Source organism: Arachis hypogaea, chromosome 9, assembly GCF_003086295.3.
Source record: "Arachis hypogaea cultivar Tifrunner chromosome 9, arahy.Tifrunner.gnm2.J5K5, whole genome shotgun sequence".
Lineage (NCBI taxonomy): Eukaryota > Viridiplantae > Streptophyta > Magnoliopsida > Fabales > Fabaceae > Arachis > Arachis hypogaea.
In genome coordinates this window covers 106,792,410-106,808,644 of record NC_092044.1, presented here as the reverse complement: position 1 = coordinate 106,808,644, position 16,235 = coordinate 106,792,410, and the positions used below count along the sequence as shown (strand labels likewise).

The 16,235-nt window shown below is 35.9% G+C and overlaps 2 long non-coding RNA genes across 2 annotated transcripts; both read left to right on the top strand.

Annotated features, from left to right (window-relative positions):
- Positions 1-7,257: 7,257 nt before the first annotated feature.
- On the top strand, positions 7,258-9,805 carry LOC112711534 (uncharacterized). Its single transcript, XR_011866027.1, has 2 exons — positions 7,258-7,533; positions 9,327-9,805. It is a non-coding gene; the product is annotated as an uncharacterized lncRNA (long non-coding RNA).
- Positions 9,806-11,588: 1,783 nt separating this feature from the next.
- On the top strand, positions 11,589-13,464 carry LOC140175361 (uncharacterized). Its single transcript, XR_011866028.1, has 4 exons — positions 11,589-11,778; positions 11,870-11,971; positions 12,045-12,171; positions 12,323-13,464. It is a non-coding gene; the product is annotated as an uncharacterized lncRNA (long non-coding RNA).
- The last annotated feature ends 2,771 nt before the right edge of the window (positions 13,465-16,235 follow it).

The window sequence follows — 16,235 nt, the reverse complement described above, 5'->3', positions numbered from 1 at the left end:
GTTCAAAGTACTCAATATGGCCAGTGATTCTTATTCTGTACAATTTACCCCCATGGATTTGCATAAAATAAACTAATTTTATTCTCTCCATGATCGATGAATTGAAGCAGTTATGGGCCGGTGTTGATACGTATGACGCCAGTGAGAAGAAAACATTCAAGATGCATGCTGCGTTGATGTGGACTATCAATGATTTTCCTGGATTAGGCAATTTATCTGACTAGAATACGTACGGTGGGAGAGCTTGCCTCACGTGCAATCTGGATGCTGAGACTAGGCAGCTCACTCTCAGTCAGAAATGGTGTTTCATGGGTTATCAGCGCTTCTTGAATCACGATCACAGATATAGACAGGATCGGAGTAGATTTGATGGAGAGGTAGAGGATAGATCCCCACCTGTCAAATTGACTGGTAGGGATATCTTGAGACAGTTGGAGGGTGTACTAGTCTCACACAACAAGGTGCAAGCGGTAAGCGGTAAAAGAAGGCGCGGACAGCAGATCTTGTTTCAAGATGAGTCTCCCTGGGAAAAGAGTAGTATATTCTTTGATCTCCTATACTGGGAGAATAATGAATTATGCCATAACCTTGACGTGATGCACATAGAGAAGAATGTGTGCGACAACATCGTCTTTACCATGTTGAACGAGAGTGGTAAATCCAAACACCACCTAAAAGCTCGAAAAGATCTCCAGTTTATGGGAATCAAGCATGATATGTGGCCACTTGAAGGTTAAAAGTATCCCTCAGCAGTCTTTACCATATCAAATCCACAGAAGGATGTCTTTCTTAGGACTATCAGGAATGTGGTTTTTCCAGACGAGTACTCTAGCAACATCTCTCGTTGTGTTGATTTAAAACAGCGCAAGTTATCGGGCTTGAAGAGTCATGATTGCCACATTCTAATAGAACATCTCTTGCCAATTGCGTCAAGACACATATTGCCCACCCAAGTATCGCAATCTTGGCTCAGTTATCAGCCTTTTTTCGACTAATATGCAGCAAATCCATAGATCCTCATCAGCTTCCTCTCTTTCAGGATCGTGTGGTCCATACTCTATGCCACATGGAGATGATATTTCCACTTTCCTTCTTCACTGTCATGGTTCATCTAATGGTACATTCGGTCAATGAGGCACGCCTCGGTGGCCCAGTGCATTACCGGTGGTTGTACCCAATTGAGAGGTAAAAGTCTACTTAAGCTTTCTCGACCAGTTTTATGAGGATAACTGTCATCTAGTATTTTATATGTTATGTTCTCGAAGGTACCTATGTCGTCTCAAGCAGTACGTGCCTAATAGGGCACAACCGGAGGGATCTATTGCAGAGGGCTACTTGTCCGAAGAGATTCTCACATTCTGTTCAAGATATCTAGATAATGTCGAGACTAGAATCAACCGACCGACTGATGATTGGGTTTTTGACGGTATAGAATTTCACAAATGAATTCTCGTTGCAAGTATAGTTTCCAAACCAATCAAAAATCCTCTCATACAAAAGATTGTTTGTCACAAGTAACAAACCCCTAATTTTATAAACCGAAGTATTCAAACCTCGGGTCGTTCTCCCTAGGAATTACAATAAAGTGCCTTGTTATTGGTTAGAAATGTGTTTGGGGTTTTGGATAAGAAGCATGAAAAGTAAATGGCAATGAAAATAAACTAATAACTATAAAAGGCTCTTGGCAAGGTATGAAAATTAGAAGTCCTATCCTAGTTATCCTTCTAAGTTGTGATGAGAATTGTTCATTGCTACCACTTAGTTAACCCTTACTAAATAAAGGAAAGTCAAGTGGATGAATTGACTTGAGCCACAAGTCCTAGCCAACTCTCAAGGAAAGACTAGCTTTAGTGCACTCCAAACCAATTAGCAATTTCTCTAATTACCAATCAACAAAGGAATTAGATAACTCAAGTGTCACTAATTACTCTACCTAGGCCAAGAGGAACCAAATCTATACTATATCTAGAAGAGGCATTTCAACAAACACATAAAAGGCAATAAAAGTAAACAACATAAATTGCAAGGATTAAAGAGAGATCTAACTACAAAGGCAAGAGATCAACAATAGAAAAGCAAAGAAGAACAATTATTATGAATTACCTCTTATTGAATTGAAAGGAAATGGAAGGAACAATAGTAGATCTACAACAAAATGCAAGAACAACATAAAGGAAATTACAATAAAAGAATGGAAGAAGAATGAATGTAACAACAAGGAATTGACAAGATAGAAGTAGAAGAAGATGAATGAAAACCTAGATCTAAGAACTAAACCTAATCCTAATCCTAATCCTAGAGAGAAGTGAGAGCTTCTCTCTCTAGAAACTACTTCTAAAACTAAACTATGACTAATGGTAACTAACTTGTGTTTTTCTCTTTATTCCTTGGGTTAAATAGCATCAGAAATGAGTTGGATTGGGCCCACAAGGCTTTAGAATTCGCTGGCCACGTTTTGCTTTAAGTGAACCAGGTGGCAGCAACGGCGCGTGCGCGTACTATGCGCGTGAGCGCCACCATACGTGTAGCAACTATGGCAAATCTTATATCGTTTCGAAGCCCCGGATGTTAGCTTTCTAACCCAACTAAAACCGCATCATTTGGACTTCTGTAGCTCAAGTTATGGTCGTTTAAGTGCGAAGAGGTCGGCTTGACAGCTTTCCGGTTCTTTCATTTCTTCAAGAGTTCTCCAACTTTTCATGCTTCTTTCTTCATTCCCTTGATCCGATCTTTGCCTCCTAAACCTTGAACCACTTAACAAACATATCAAGGCATCTAATGGAATCAAGGAGAATTAGATTTAGTTATTTTAAGACCTAAAAAGCATGTTTTCACTCTTAAGCACAATTAAAGGAGAATATACAAAACCATGCTATTTCATTGAATAAATGTAGGTAAAAGGTTATAAAATCCCCTAAAATAAATACAAGATAAACCCTACAAATGGGGTTTATCACTGACACGGGTTGACGATCGACCGAGCGATGCCCTGCCGAGCGAGATTGCCAGCATGTTCCTAGAAGTTGGAAAGGCGGTCGGGGCTGCTTCATTTTTTACTTTGACAACAACTGAAATCCTTCAAGCACATCGTCATGTACTGATCAGTTACATTGCTGTAAAGAAATTTTTGGAGTAAGTATAGAGAATGAGTTCTAAAATTATGCACTGAGCCAATATGGTATTCATAGTATTGAATATGAACATATTTTTCTGTATGCACAGTGAATACAGAGCCATCACAAAGAGAAAACTGCGAAATAAAATAAGGTCCCAGTCTCACATAGATAGTGTGGTGCACAGAGAATTCCCCAACTGGTTCAGGCATGAGGTAATCCTTAATATCACAGGATCCCACTACCCTTTGATGCTTTCTTGCCTCTAATGGTTCAATTCTAGGTCCCATTTGGAAGCACCTGTCATTCGAACGAGTTGCAGTGGCTTGCCTGTAGGCCCCTTGCTCAGGCCAGACGCTTTCAAGCTTACAACATCAACGGATTTAAATTTAGAACCATCTCGAGGGAGGAAGGGATGAAAACACAAAATAGCGAGATTTATGTCACTTCGGATACTAGGAGTCATGCAAGCAAACGGGATGTCAATGTTGCCGTTGGTGGTGTCTTGTATTACAGGAGATTAGTAGACATTATCGAGATAAATTACAGTGGTCAATTCACTATAGTCTTGTTCAAGTGTGTTTGGACAAACACCACGTCGAGTAGAGGCATACGACAAGACATTTTGGGCCACACCGATGTCAATTTTGCCAATCCGATTCATACCGGGGATCGAGAAGACGATGAGCCGTACATCCTAGCATCTGAGGCACATCTTGTGTTCTACGTAGAGGATGTGGTGGACAACGGATGGAATGTAAAAGTCCATGTGAAGTCAAGAGATTTGTTTGACATGGGCAAAGATTATGAACATTGTGAGGTCAACTTTCACCCCCAATCCTGTATGACTAACTTGCCTGAATTTGATGTCGAAGGCCTGCAGTTGACAAGAGACGAGGTTTTAGAGGAATCCACTAATGACGGGATTGAAGATTGTGATGAGGCCGATGATTCCTAAAATACATTTCTCCATCATGGATGTAGCTCATATTCATGGGATTTCATGCATATATACTACTGTCATAATTCACCTATGATAGATAGTGGATTGTATTCTAGTCATATCATTATATAATAGATTGAATTGATTGAGTTATTTTTGATTTTTTAAAACTTATCCTCTCATATAAAGCTCTTTTATTTGATTGGTTTCTCATATAAAGCTCTTTTATTTAACTGTTACCTCTCATATAAGACTTCCTACAATCACATTTTTTATTGTCCCTATTCATTCTTTCTATGTCCGTGGCCTATCAGAAAAATTGGAGAGCCGAGACTTCTTTCTCATTACCAGAAGCCGTTGGTTCGTAGAGAAGATGATAGAGGCGTCTTCATTCTCTTCGTTAGACCACGCAACATGCTTTGCAAGGCAGTTGTGGTTCAAAGAGTCTCGTATACAGTCATGGCTGGATGCCTTCTCTGGACAGAGTCACCTCTATCGAGCCATTGGTCATGCGCCGGCTTCAATGATGAGGGTTTGATTACTGCTGCCGAAATTAATTCTCAAAATCCTTTTCATATTTGTTGATGAAACCCATTTCAGGCGGTTATGTTAAAATTTTAGGAATTATTTCAATGGGACCGAAGGTACCGGGCTAAATTTGGGTTTAAGTTTATAACAAGTACGGAAACGTGGTGCTCACAGAAAATAGTTGACGAGGTGAAGGTAAAATTTCCTATTTTACTTTTGTATTTATCTAATGTATATAACAGTTCTCTATCTATGTAGCAAAATTCTAATCTTTGTTTTGTAAAATTTCTACATTAGAATCATTTATCTATGTTTACGTGCAAAAAGATCATCCCATATTGATAAGAATTAAACAAGCCGAATCACCATTGAGGATGGATATTTAATTGTATTTTGTAGATCACAATAAACTCTATTTTTCCTTGCTAGAAGAAATTTAATTGCTTTAAGGTGCCTGCTTGTATCTACCCTCTACAAATCTGTGGGTTTTAAAATTTACTCAAATTAAATTGCTTGTATTGGCATGATGTGAGCAGGCTCAAGAAAGCTCCCAATTATTCAGTTAAACGGTGACTTTTTAATTCATAAAGTATTGTGAAAGATTACTAACATATCTTTGCTAAGGGGCATTAGTGGATTGATTATAGGAAAGATCAATACATGATTTGTTCTGACTGTGAGACTGTCCTTATATGTTGAATCAAGCTAGGAGATTAAAGTGTTTGTTGTGCATTTTCTTGTTATTGAAGTTTATTGAAATTTATCTTTTGGTTATTCAACATAACAAGCAGTGACTCTTACTTCATAGCTACCTATAATTACATATTCAATCCAGCCTTAGGGTATGGCATTGTCCTTGGGTCTTAAAGGCTTCTAAAACTATGTAGTTAGTTCTGAGCAGTATTTTAAACCTTTGGGCAGTATCTTGTTATCCTAATATCTTTTTGGTTGATAATTGGTCTCTGTGTGCTTTCCTTCTTCTTCTTCTTCTTATTATTATTAGTATTAATTTTGGTATTTTGTGCAGGCATGCTATGAAAATACTTTTGTCGTTGAACTGGATATTACATCATGGGAGGAATTCAAGCTCATAGAACATGGCCTTGAACGGCTATGGGACAGTAAGAAAGACATGATTTATACAATGTTAATATAATAGGATTATATTCACACTCTAATTCTTCATTTTTTGGGTGTGTTTGGATATGATGCACAACTCTCAGGGTTATCTCGACCCAAGATCTAAGAGGCATCCGAAGAACTGGAGGAGGTGGTTCTAGATTCAATGGAGAAAGAGGACGTTGTCTCCTCTGATGGTTCTGATGAGGCCGATTCTGCCGGACGAAATGGTTCCATGCTGTCCTATGACCTCAATAAAATGCCAGAAGAGAATGAATATCCTTACAGTGGAATGTCTCCTGAAAAGAAGAATGCATGGAACTTGGCTATGTGGGCAACACGGTACTTGAATCCTTGAGGACAGTGCTTTAGTTTATTTGAAGAAATTCAATTCAGGTTATCTAGGAAAGCTGAACCTTGTTCATTGATTTTGTCGTGACTTTATATCTTCTCAGATTGTTATTAGAGATTGTTCTTGTTGGAAAGTTTATCATATTGGAACTTAGGGAATGTGATATTTAGTCAAGATTGGTACAATTGTTATTTTTTTGAGGTGAATAATTAATGAATTGGATTTATCACTATTCCGTGCCACATTGAAGGCCCTCGAGTCTACTTTTATACATATTACATTCATCGGTGTTTAAAAATTTGAATCTATAGCTAGCCTTGTGTTTAATCCTTATCATGAGAATATGGAGTTTGAGAAGAGTAAGTGTTGTTAATTTGAGCTTAATAAGCATTCTGCCACTTCCTAATAGCATAGTTGCATTTTGCCCGATATTAATAAAGTGCTTCTAACTCTAAAGATTATCATAATTGATGGAAATGGAACTACTTTTACCAACTCCAAAACTGATAGAGTTGAAGGAAGTGTTCGTGATCATGATATGAGCTGCACATCCAAAAGACGCCAATAAAAAATTGCTAATATTTATTACAATAGTCAAATGTAGGCAAAATTAAGTAGATGCTGGTGATGATACTTCGAAAATAAAAAATAATAAATACAGAAATGGATTATGTATTCTCAATATTAGTCTTTATTTGAGAGGAACAACGTATACACAATGAATATAACAGCTTATTTATACTTGATTGGTGCTACTCCCGGCTTGAGATTTCCATTTCAGTCCTTCACAGGAGATAACTATATTCAGGGATGGTCTGAATATCTGTTTTGGACCCAAAACATAAATTGCTAATTTTAAAGGAATAAATAGCTAAAGAGAACTAAATTTAATTATTAAATTTGAAGTAAAAGGAAAAAATGAAAAAAGCTGCTAATAGGTAAATATTATTATTATTATTACTAACCCTTATACTGTATTATTATTATTATTATTATTATTATTATTATTATTATTATTATTATTATTATTATTATTATTGTTATTATTATTATTATTATTATTATTATTATTATTATTTTAAAATTTAGAATATCAACCCAACAATTTTGCTTCATCGTTAATATTTTTTATTTTTCAGATGGCTCCTGTTACTAATCATTTCGGTTATTATTATTAATTTTGCTTTAAAATGAAAAATTAGGGATTTGGGTTTTTCACAAATTCAAACACCCGCAAAATTAGTAGAACTCCTTTTATGAAATACCCTAGCGTCCACGGCAGTAACTTCATCCGCTTCTCAATCCTTATACACCCCAGCCTTAACTCGAATACATTGAACAAAGGCACCCCCCAGCCAATAGAAGCTCTCACATCTCGCACTCCAACGAGGACTGCTCAACTCGCATCGCATTCTGGGTCTCTAGAAGCTGCCGGCCGCTCAGGTGTCTCTGTATTCTGGCCCATCTTCTCTGCTCCGGTAACCATCCCTCTTTCTTTCAATAAAATGGGTGATGTTAAAATGTGATTACAGTAGGTGCTGTTATTATGAATGAAATTTTGTATTGTTACTACAGAAAGTAGCTTTCATCCCTGGAAAAATTGAGTTAAGCTCTCTTGTCCCAGCCTGGTCAGCAACAATCAACATAGTAACTAATAGAGTAAAATTCGTTTTTCCGTTCTCATATGCCAAATTTCAAATTTATTTTACCCGATGAAAAAAAAGAATTCCCATTAATTGTAGTCAACTTGTCGCTGAAACATGCCAATAATGGAGGAGTTTTCTTTCACCGTAAACTTTTTTTTTCTTCTGGGTAAGAATTGTACATAATAGAATGCTCTTTGAAGGTGTATATTCCCTGTAATAAAATAAGGACTTACGAATTTTGATGAACTCAGAGAATTTTATTTTTATTCTTATTGTTGCTGGCTTGATGCTCCAGTAATCTAACCTGCTCTGCATTTCCCTGTTATATAATTCATAGCTTGATGTCGTCTCTTTGTATTTACTAATTTGGGTTAAAGCATTTGTATCACTGAAATGCAAATAGCAATTCAAAAGGAGTATTTTGATGCAGAAGTAGGAAATATTATGACGAGGAATAGGAAATGTAAAGTTGGGAAAGGAGGAGTGGGACTTAGGAGTTGGTGTATCGTAGGGGGATATAGAAGTAGATTTGGTAGTTTAAAATTTCCTACTCTTTTAGAAGTAAACTTGATTTGGTAGTAAAAATGCATTTAATTCAGGAATAATGAAAGACTGTAGTTGGATGTTATCCCCGTTCGCAATCACCAGCATTGCCATTTAGCATAGTTTTATCTTATTTTCACCCAAAACATTGCAAGAGTTGGTCAATAATTGAGTTGTATATTCTTAAATGTGTCAACTTTAGTTTTGATATTGTTTTGATATGCACATTATTGCAGAATCATAGATTATTGTTTGCGAATTATTTAATGTTGCACTATATGTCAACCCAGCATTTAGAAAGGAAACTTTTGGAACACCAATAAGCATTAAATGGATAACTAAAATCAAGTAATATAAGATGAGTGTATCAATTCACGCCTTTAAATAGCATAGTCAAATGAAGAAATCATTAAAATGCAAAAACCAATATGTATCTTCTAGTATCTTATACAACAATAACTCCAAGAACAAGTAAACATTATCATATCAGGTGTGTTTGTGTTTAGAATAAATGCACATAGCTGGATTGTAATTCTTTCATTTTTAGGCACTGAAGTGTTAAATTGTGCTAATTCTTGCCCTTTTTCTTTGCAAGGCAGAAAGTATTGCAAATGATTCCCATAAGATGCTAAAATAATGATCCCTATATGTTGGTGATTACTTTAATAGCATATTATTTACTTCTTTCAGGGAGGTGAAAAGTTAGGTTATGAGACCAAAGTATTTGCAATCTATGATGTGATGAGTTTAATATCTATGCCTTTTTTTTCATCTTCTATACATAACATATATATGTCAAATGAATCTAACTTTTATTATTGGCTAGCATTGTTCTTGTTGGGTGCTTATTTTATATATAGTCAGTAGATGTATTGAAATAAAAGATTTCATTCCAAATTATAGTTTCACATGTTTGTAATCTTATATTTATACTTAAACTTGTTCTTTCTATATGAATTAGTCAATGAATTATATTTCAATTTTGGTTGTAACAAATTTACCAAAAAAAACATGAATGTTCTTTGACTCTTCTTGACCCTAATTTGTTTTTTCGTTGAAACACGCGCCCTTTATCTTCTAAGATGGCTAGAAAAGGTCGTTTCACGAAAAAACCGAAAATAGGACCAGGATGTCAACAACCACAAATGGCTCTGCCTCCAGTCTCAGCTTCCCACCACGATGACTCTCAAATTCTCCCAAACAGTGGTGATAGTGTCCCTGCAACTTCATGCCCGTTCCTTCCGCCGCATAGTGTACCAAGGCCTACTCCACAAACGAGCACAAATAACATTCAAAACTCAGAGCCAAGCCATGTAAACTCGACATATAATGCTAATGATGTAGATTCTGTTGATCAAGAAGCTGATGACTCCTTTGTTGATTCTAGAGCTCAGAATCACAAAGGACGCAAGACTACAGAGTTTTGGAAAGTCAGGATAATTGATAACGTATTTTAATAATTTTTATATGTTTAACATGATTTAGACTCTTTGTTATGTATTCTTATTCTCGCATGCTATTCACTACGGATACACATAAAGTATTATATTTGGCTTATAAATTCCGATGGCACAATCAAGTCGGCAAGACTAAGCGTGAGGGAGGGTATGAAATGCCTAACGGTAGAAAGATCGTGCTCAGGTTCAACAATGCAAAGCAAGCAATTGGAAACGAAGCTGGACTGTTGAGTGGCGTGCTTGGTTTGCTAGGATCTGACTTTGGAAAATTTCATATCTGTGAGGAAAGTTGGCGTAAGATTACCACTAAGGACAAAGTTTATAACGAATGTGTCAAGGAAAAAATTTATATCCCCTTTGAAATAAATCTGCTTAATTTTACAATTTTTGAAGAAATCATTAAAATGCAAAAACCAATATGTATCTTCTAGTATCTTATACAACAATAACTCCAAGAACAAGTAAACATTATCATATCAGGTGTGTTTGTGTTTAGAATAAATGCACATAGCTGGATTGTAATTCTTTCATTTTTGGGCACTGAAGTGTTAAATTGTGCTAACTCTTGCCGTTTTTCTTTGCAAGGCAGAAAGTATTGCAAATGATTCTCATAAGATGCTAAAATAATGATCCCTATATGTTGGTGATTACTTTAATAGCATATTATTTACTTCTTTCACGGAGGTGAAAAGTTGGGTTATGAGACCAAAGCATTTGCAATCTATGATGTGATGAGTTTAATATCTATGCCATTTTTTTCATCTTCTATACATAACATATATATGTCAAGTGAATCTAACTTTTATTATTGGCTAGCATTGTTCTCGTTGAGTGCTTATTTTATATATAGTCAGTAGATGTATTGAAATAAAAGATTTCATTCCAAATTATAGTTTCACATGTTTGTAATCTTATATCTATATTTAAACCTGTTTTTTCTATATGAATTAGTCAATGAATTATATTTCAATTTTGGTTGTAATAAACTTACCAAAAAAAACATGAATGTGCTTTGACTCTTCTTGATTCTAATTTGTTTTTTCGTTGAAACAGGTGCCCTTTATCTTTTAAGATGGCTAGAAAAGGTCGTTTCACGAAAAAACCGAAACTAGGACCAGGATGTCAACAACCACAAACGGCTCCGCCTCCAGTCTCGACTTCCCACCGCGATGACTCTCAAATTCTCCCAAACAGTGGTGATAGTGTCCCTGCAACTTCACGTCCGTTCCTTCCACCGCGCAGTGTACCAAGGCCTGCTCCACAAACGAGCACAAATAACATTCAAAGCTAGGAGCCAAGCCATGTAAACTTGACAGATAATGCTAATGATGTGGATTCTGTTGATCAAGAAGCTGATGACTCCTTTGTTGATTCTAGAGCTCAAAATCACAAAGGACGCAAGACTACAGAGTTTTGGAAAGTTAGGATAATCGATAACGTATTTTAATAATTTTTATATGTTCAACATGATTTAGACTCTTTGTTATGTATTCTTATTCTCGCATGCTGTTCACTACGGATACACATAAAGTATTATATTTGGCTTATAGATTCCGATGGCACAATCAAGTTGGCAAGACTAAGCGTGAGGGAGGCTATGGAATGGCCTAACGGTAGAAAGATCGTGCTCAGGTTCAACAATGCAAAGCAAGCAATTGAAAATGAAGCTGGAATGTTGAGTGGCGTGCTTGGTCTGCTAGGATCTGACTTTGGAAAATTTTCTATCTGTGAAGAAAGTTGGCGTAAGATTACCACTAACGACAAAGTTTATAACGAATGTGTCAAGGAAAAATTTTATATCCCCTTTGAAATAAATCTGCCTATTTTTACAATTTTTGACAAATTGTTATTATCTGTATAACAAATTTTCCACTTTGATGAAGATAGCGAAGGAACTATCAAGAAAAATATTTTGAAAAGTATGGGGAAGTCTTGGAAGGAAACAAGGCTCAGGTTGTATAATACTTATTTCGAGCCAACGTTCACGACTGAACAAAATATTGAGTACCGTCCGCCAGGAATCGATCGAGAGTGTTGGAGATGGTTCCTTGACTATCACGCCAAAGCTGAGACCAAGGTAATCTAGTATATCATTCGTACACAATAATACAATTTATTTTGCATTGAGTCATTTTAAATCAGTTTCTAATGGCCCTTTGTCTCTACAGGACCAATAGGAGAATTGCAGGAAACATGCGAAGAATCGATCAAAACAACTATATACCCACACTAGTAGTTCGAAAAGCTTTGCATGGCGGATGAAAGAAGAGGTACTTTACTTTTTTTATTCACTCTTTGGACTATTTCTGTGACTTAAGGTTGCCTTGATTGTGTTGAATACAGTAATGGCATAAACTTTGTTAATACAGTCGGAACAACAAGGGAGAAGAGTCGGTAAAGGAGAGTTATGGATCACAGTGCATAAAAAAAAGATGGCTCCTATATGAATGATGAAGCAAGAGCAATTGGTGTAAGTACTACTAATTATAATTGATCGATAAAGTTATGACCTCAAATAGGGTAATAGTCTACTTTTCTATGTTATTTTGTTATTTTACCTCTTTGATGAATGGTTTACTCCCCTATGTTAAAATTGTAAATCATGTTGCTTGTATGCGAAGTTTGTATTCGTAGGTTTTGATGAATGACAAACCAACAAACGACATGAAAGACAAACCAACAAACAACTTGAATGAACAAGCATGATTGAAAGATCAACCAACATTCAACGTTGAGGAATGAAGAGTTGAAAGCAACACAACAACAACAAGAAACTCAAGTCCACAACATTTGAAGACAAGTATAGTGTCTTAGGACTTAGGTAACTTCTTGTTAAGAACCAATTGCTAAATCTCTCAACACACACTCACAAAATGTTTTGGCAAATTCGATGCTAGCCAAATGGTTTAAAAACTTGTTTTCAAAGGTACAAAAGCATAGGAATTGACTCCAACAAGTTTGAGATCAATCCTAAGCATTTTGAAGTGATTTTAAGCCATTCTTTAAGGTTTGCATCGATGCACACTCATCTTGCATCGATGCAAAGCATGCAACGACTTGTTGCATCGATGCAAAGATGTTTGCATCGATGCAACCTAGCTGAAAATTCAAATTTCAGCATCAAAGACACATTTGCATCGATGCAAAGTGTTATGCATCGATGCAAATATTTCAAAAACATAAAAAACGGCTAGTTTTGACATAAATGCTCCATCCCATTAATTCCCCAACGTTTCTAAGGTTTGGGGAATCTATAAATGGATGGATTGAAGCCTTATTTCATAACTTTGAGTATTTGGAAACTATCTTGTTCATATTCTTTCATTCTACACATTTTTAAGTGATATAATACACAATTTGAGAGAGAAATATAAATTGGTTCAATAGTGCTAAACTTGTAATCACACACTCTTCTAGAGAGCACTCATTTCATCTCAACAATTCTTTGAGAATTATTTTCTTGTACACCTTGTAAATTGGAGTGTGACCTCCAAGGTTGAGTCAAGAGTTGTAAACACTATAGTCGGTGAGGATACCAAAGAGGTATACTAAGTACTCAAGGCAAATCTTAGAGAAGGTATCTCTAAGTGGAGTGGGTTAGTATACGAGTGGTGATCATATACCGTGAGGTGTTAGAAACTAAGGACTCGGATTGTAAAAGGTTTTGCGCGAGCACCTTGAAGCTTGGCAATAGTGGAACTTCTCAATTGCGATTGAGAAAGAAAGTGGACGTAGGACAAGGATTGTGCCAAACCACTCTAAATAGCGTTTGCATCTCTCCAAACTCATCTCTTCAATATTATTGTCTTTTACCTTTAAGCAAATAAATTGTGATCGTAAAGTAGCTTCGTAAGTACTTAAGGAGTGGCTTAAGTCCGATTGGTGAAAAGCTTGATCAATTTATTTGAGTTGGTGTCTATTGGAAAGTAAAAGCTCCTTATAAATGCTTAGCAATTGAGTTAAGCTCTTGGAAAAATACTAGTACAATAACACTTTTGTATATTGTCTTTAAATTTATTAAAAAGATTCACTGTTGTTGCAATACTCAATTCACCCCCCTCTTGAGTAATTGTGCATAGGTTCTACAAGTGGCATCAGAGCTTAACCCTTTGAAAGACTTAACCGTTTAAGGGAAAAGATCATGGCAAGCACAGGCTTTAACAACAACAACACTAGCGAAGGTAACTCAACCGCTAGACCTCCTCTTTTTAGCGGAACAAATTACTCTTATTGGAAAAATAAGATGAGAATTTGGATCCGTTCTCAAGATGTGAGAATTTGGAAAGTAATTGAGAATGGAAATCACATTCCAACAAAGACAACAAGCGCTAAAGAAGAAGGAGTCTCCGTCTTAAAGCAAGTACCGAAAGGAGAAGATGAATATAGTGACGATGATTGGAAGAAAGTGGCAATGAATGATAAAGCCATCAACTTCATTCATTGTGCACTTAACGAGCATGATTATATGAAGATATCTACATGTGAAACCGCTAAAGAGATTTGGGATAAACTCCAAATCACTTACGAAGGAACCGACCACGTTAAAGAATCAAAGGTATTTATGTTGGTTCATGAATGGGAAAATTTTAAAATGAAAGATGAAGAGAGCATTGAAGAAGCTCTTGAAAGACTCTCCAAGATCTTCAACAATCTAAGCATGCTTGGCACAAAATACAATGATAAACAAATTGTGACCAAGGTGCTTACAAGTCTTACACCAAAATGGAACTCCAACGTGAACGCCATTGTGGAAGGAAGGCTCTATGATCAACTTACATTTGATCAACTGCGAGGAAATCTTCTCACCTATGAAATGACTATGCTAAATAGACAAAAAGGTGAAGAAAGCAAGAAGAAAAGTCTCGCCCTTAAAACAACATCACTGCAAGAAGAGAGTGATGATAATGAAGAAGGAGATGAAGAATTTGTACTCTTATTAAAAAGATTCAATAAGTTTGCAATGAAGAAAAACTTCAAGAGCAAAACAAAGGTACCAAAATGCTATGAGTGTGGAGAAGTTGGACACATCAAACCCAATTGTCCAAAACTTCAAAAGGAGGACAAAAACAAGAAATTTAAGAAGAAGGAGAAAGCATACATATCATGGGAGAACGAGGATGAATCCGACTCCGATGACAACAAGGTTGCAAATCTTTGCTTAATGGCAAGCGAAGAAAAGGTTAGTGATGACAACCCCACTTCTTTTAATTTACAAGATGAATATGATGCCTTACTTGAGGTGTACACAAAACTTACCCAAGATTATTCTCTCCTAAAGAAAAAGAATATGGAACTTTTAAAACAAAATGAGATGTTGAAAAACGAGAATATCAATCTTGGAAAAGATAAGTGTAGCACAAGTAGTGATCCATACAAATCTTGTAAAATGCATGAAAATGAAATTACAAATCTTAAGAACACTTTAGCTAAGTTCAATGAATCTTCAAAGAACTTAGATAAAATGTTGAAAAACCAAAAGCATGTTCATAACAAGGAAGGCTTGGGTTTTGAAAAAGGAAAACTTAAAAATGCTAAAACTCCTATTAGGCAACCGCAAGCCCAAAAGGTAAGCATGCCTAAAAGGAATGAAGCCTTTAAACATCCTCCTCAACATACTTCATTTAGAAATTATAATCACAATGTATATAAATCAAAAGATGTTGCATTTAGGAAACAACCTAGGCAACCATTTAGAAACATGCATAGGATGCATAATCCAAATGTCATATGTCATTATTGTAATAAAGTAGGTCATATAGCACCCGTATGCTTTACTAGAATTAAACATATAAACTTTCGTAGTCAAGATACGAGATGGGCACCTTATGGGCATTATGCTCATACTAACCATCAAGGACCCAAATTCACTTGGGTACCTAAAACCAAATTTTAATTATTTTGTAGGTACGTGTTGGAGCTAAGGATACAAATTGGTATGTTGACAGTGGATGCTCCAAACACATGACCGGCGATGAATCAAAGTTCACCGCAATAGAGCCTACAAACGGAGGAAACGTGATCTATGGAGACAACAACACCGGCAAAGTAATCGGTGTTGGAAAAGTTTATGAGTTGATGAATGAGTGATTAATCTTGAGGTAGATTGAAGAATTTGAAGATTATAAACAATGGAGGATCAACAAATTGAAGTTTATAATGGTTTAAGTGAGTATATACATGATGGAACTCAAAGGATTGAAGAAAGAACCACCAAAGGATGAAAATTTGGTGATTTTGGGCAAAATGATGCATGCTGCATCGATGCAACCAAGCTTTGCATCGATGCAAAGCACACGACGTGCTATGTGCATCGATGCAAAGACCATTGCATCGATGCAAACACAACCAAATTACACAAAAACAAGTGAATTTGGCATTTTTGAGCAACAAAACCCCATTTTGAGCAAAGTCACTTTTTATTGCTTTATGCTTATTTGATTATATGAATTGTTAAACTAACTCCTAGTAAGTTAAGGATTTCTATTATGGTTTAAATACTTTGATATTTCCTTCATAATTTTGTTTAATGATTAA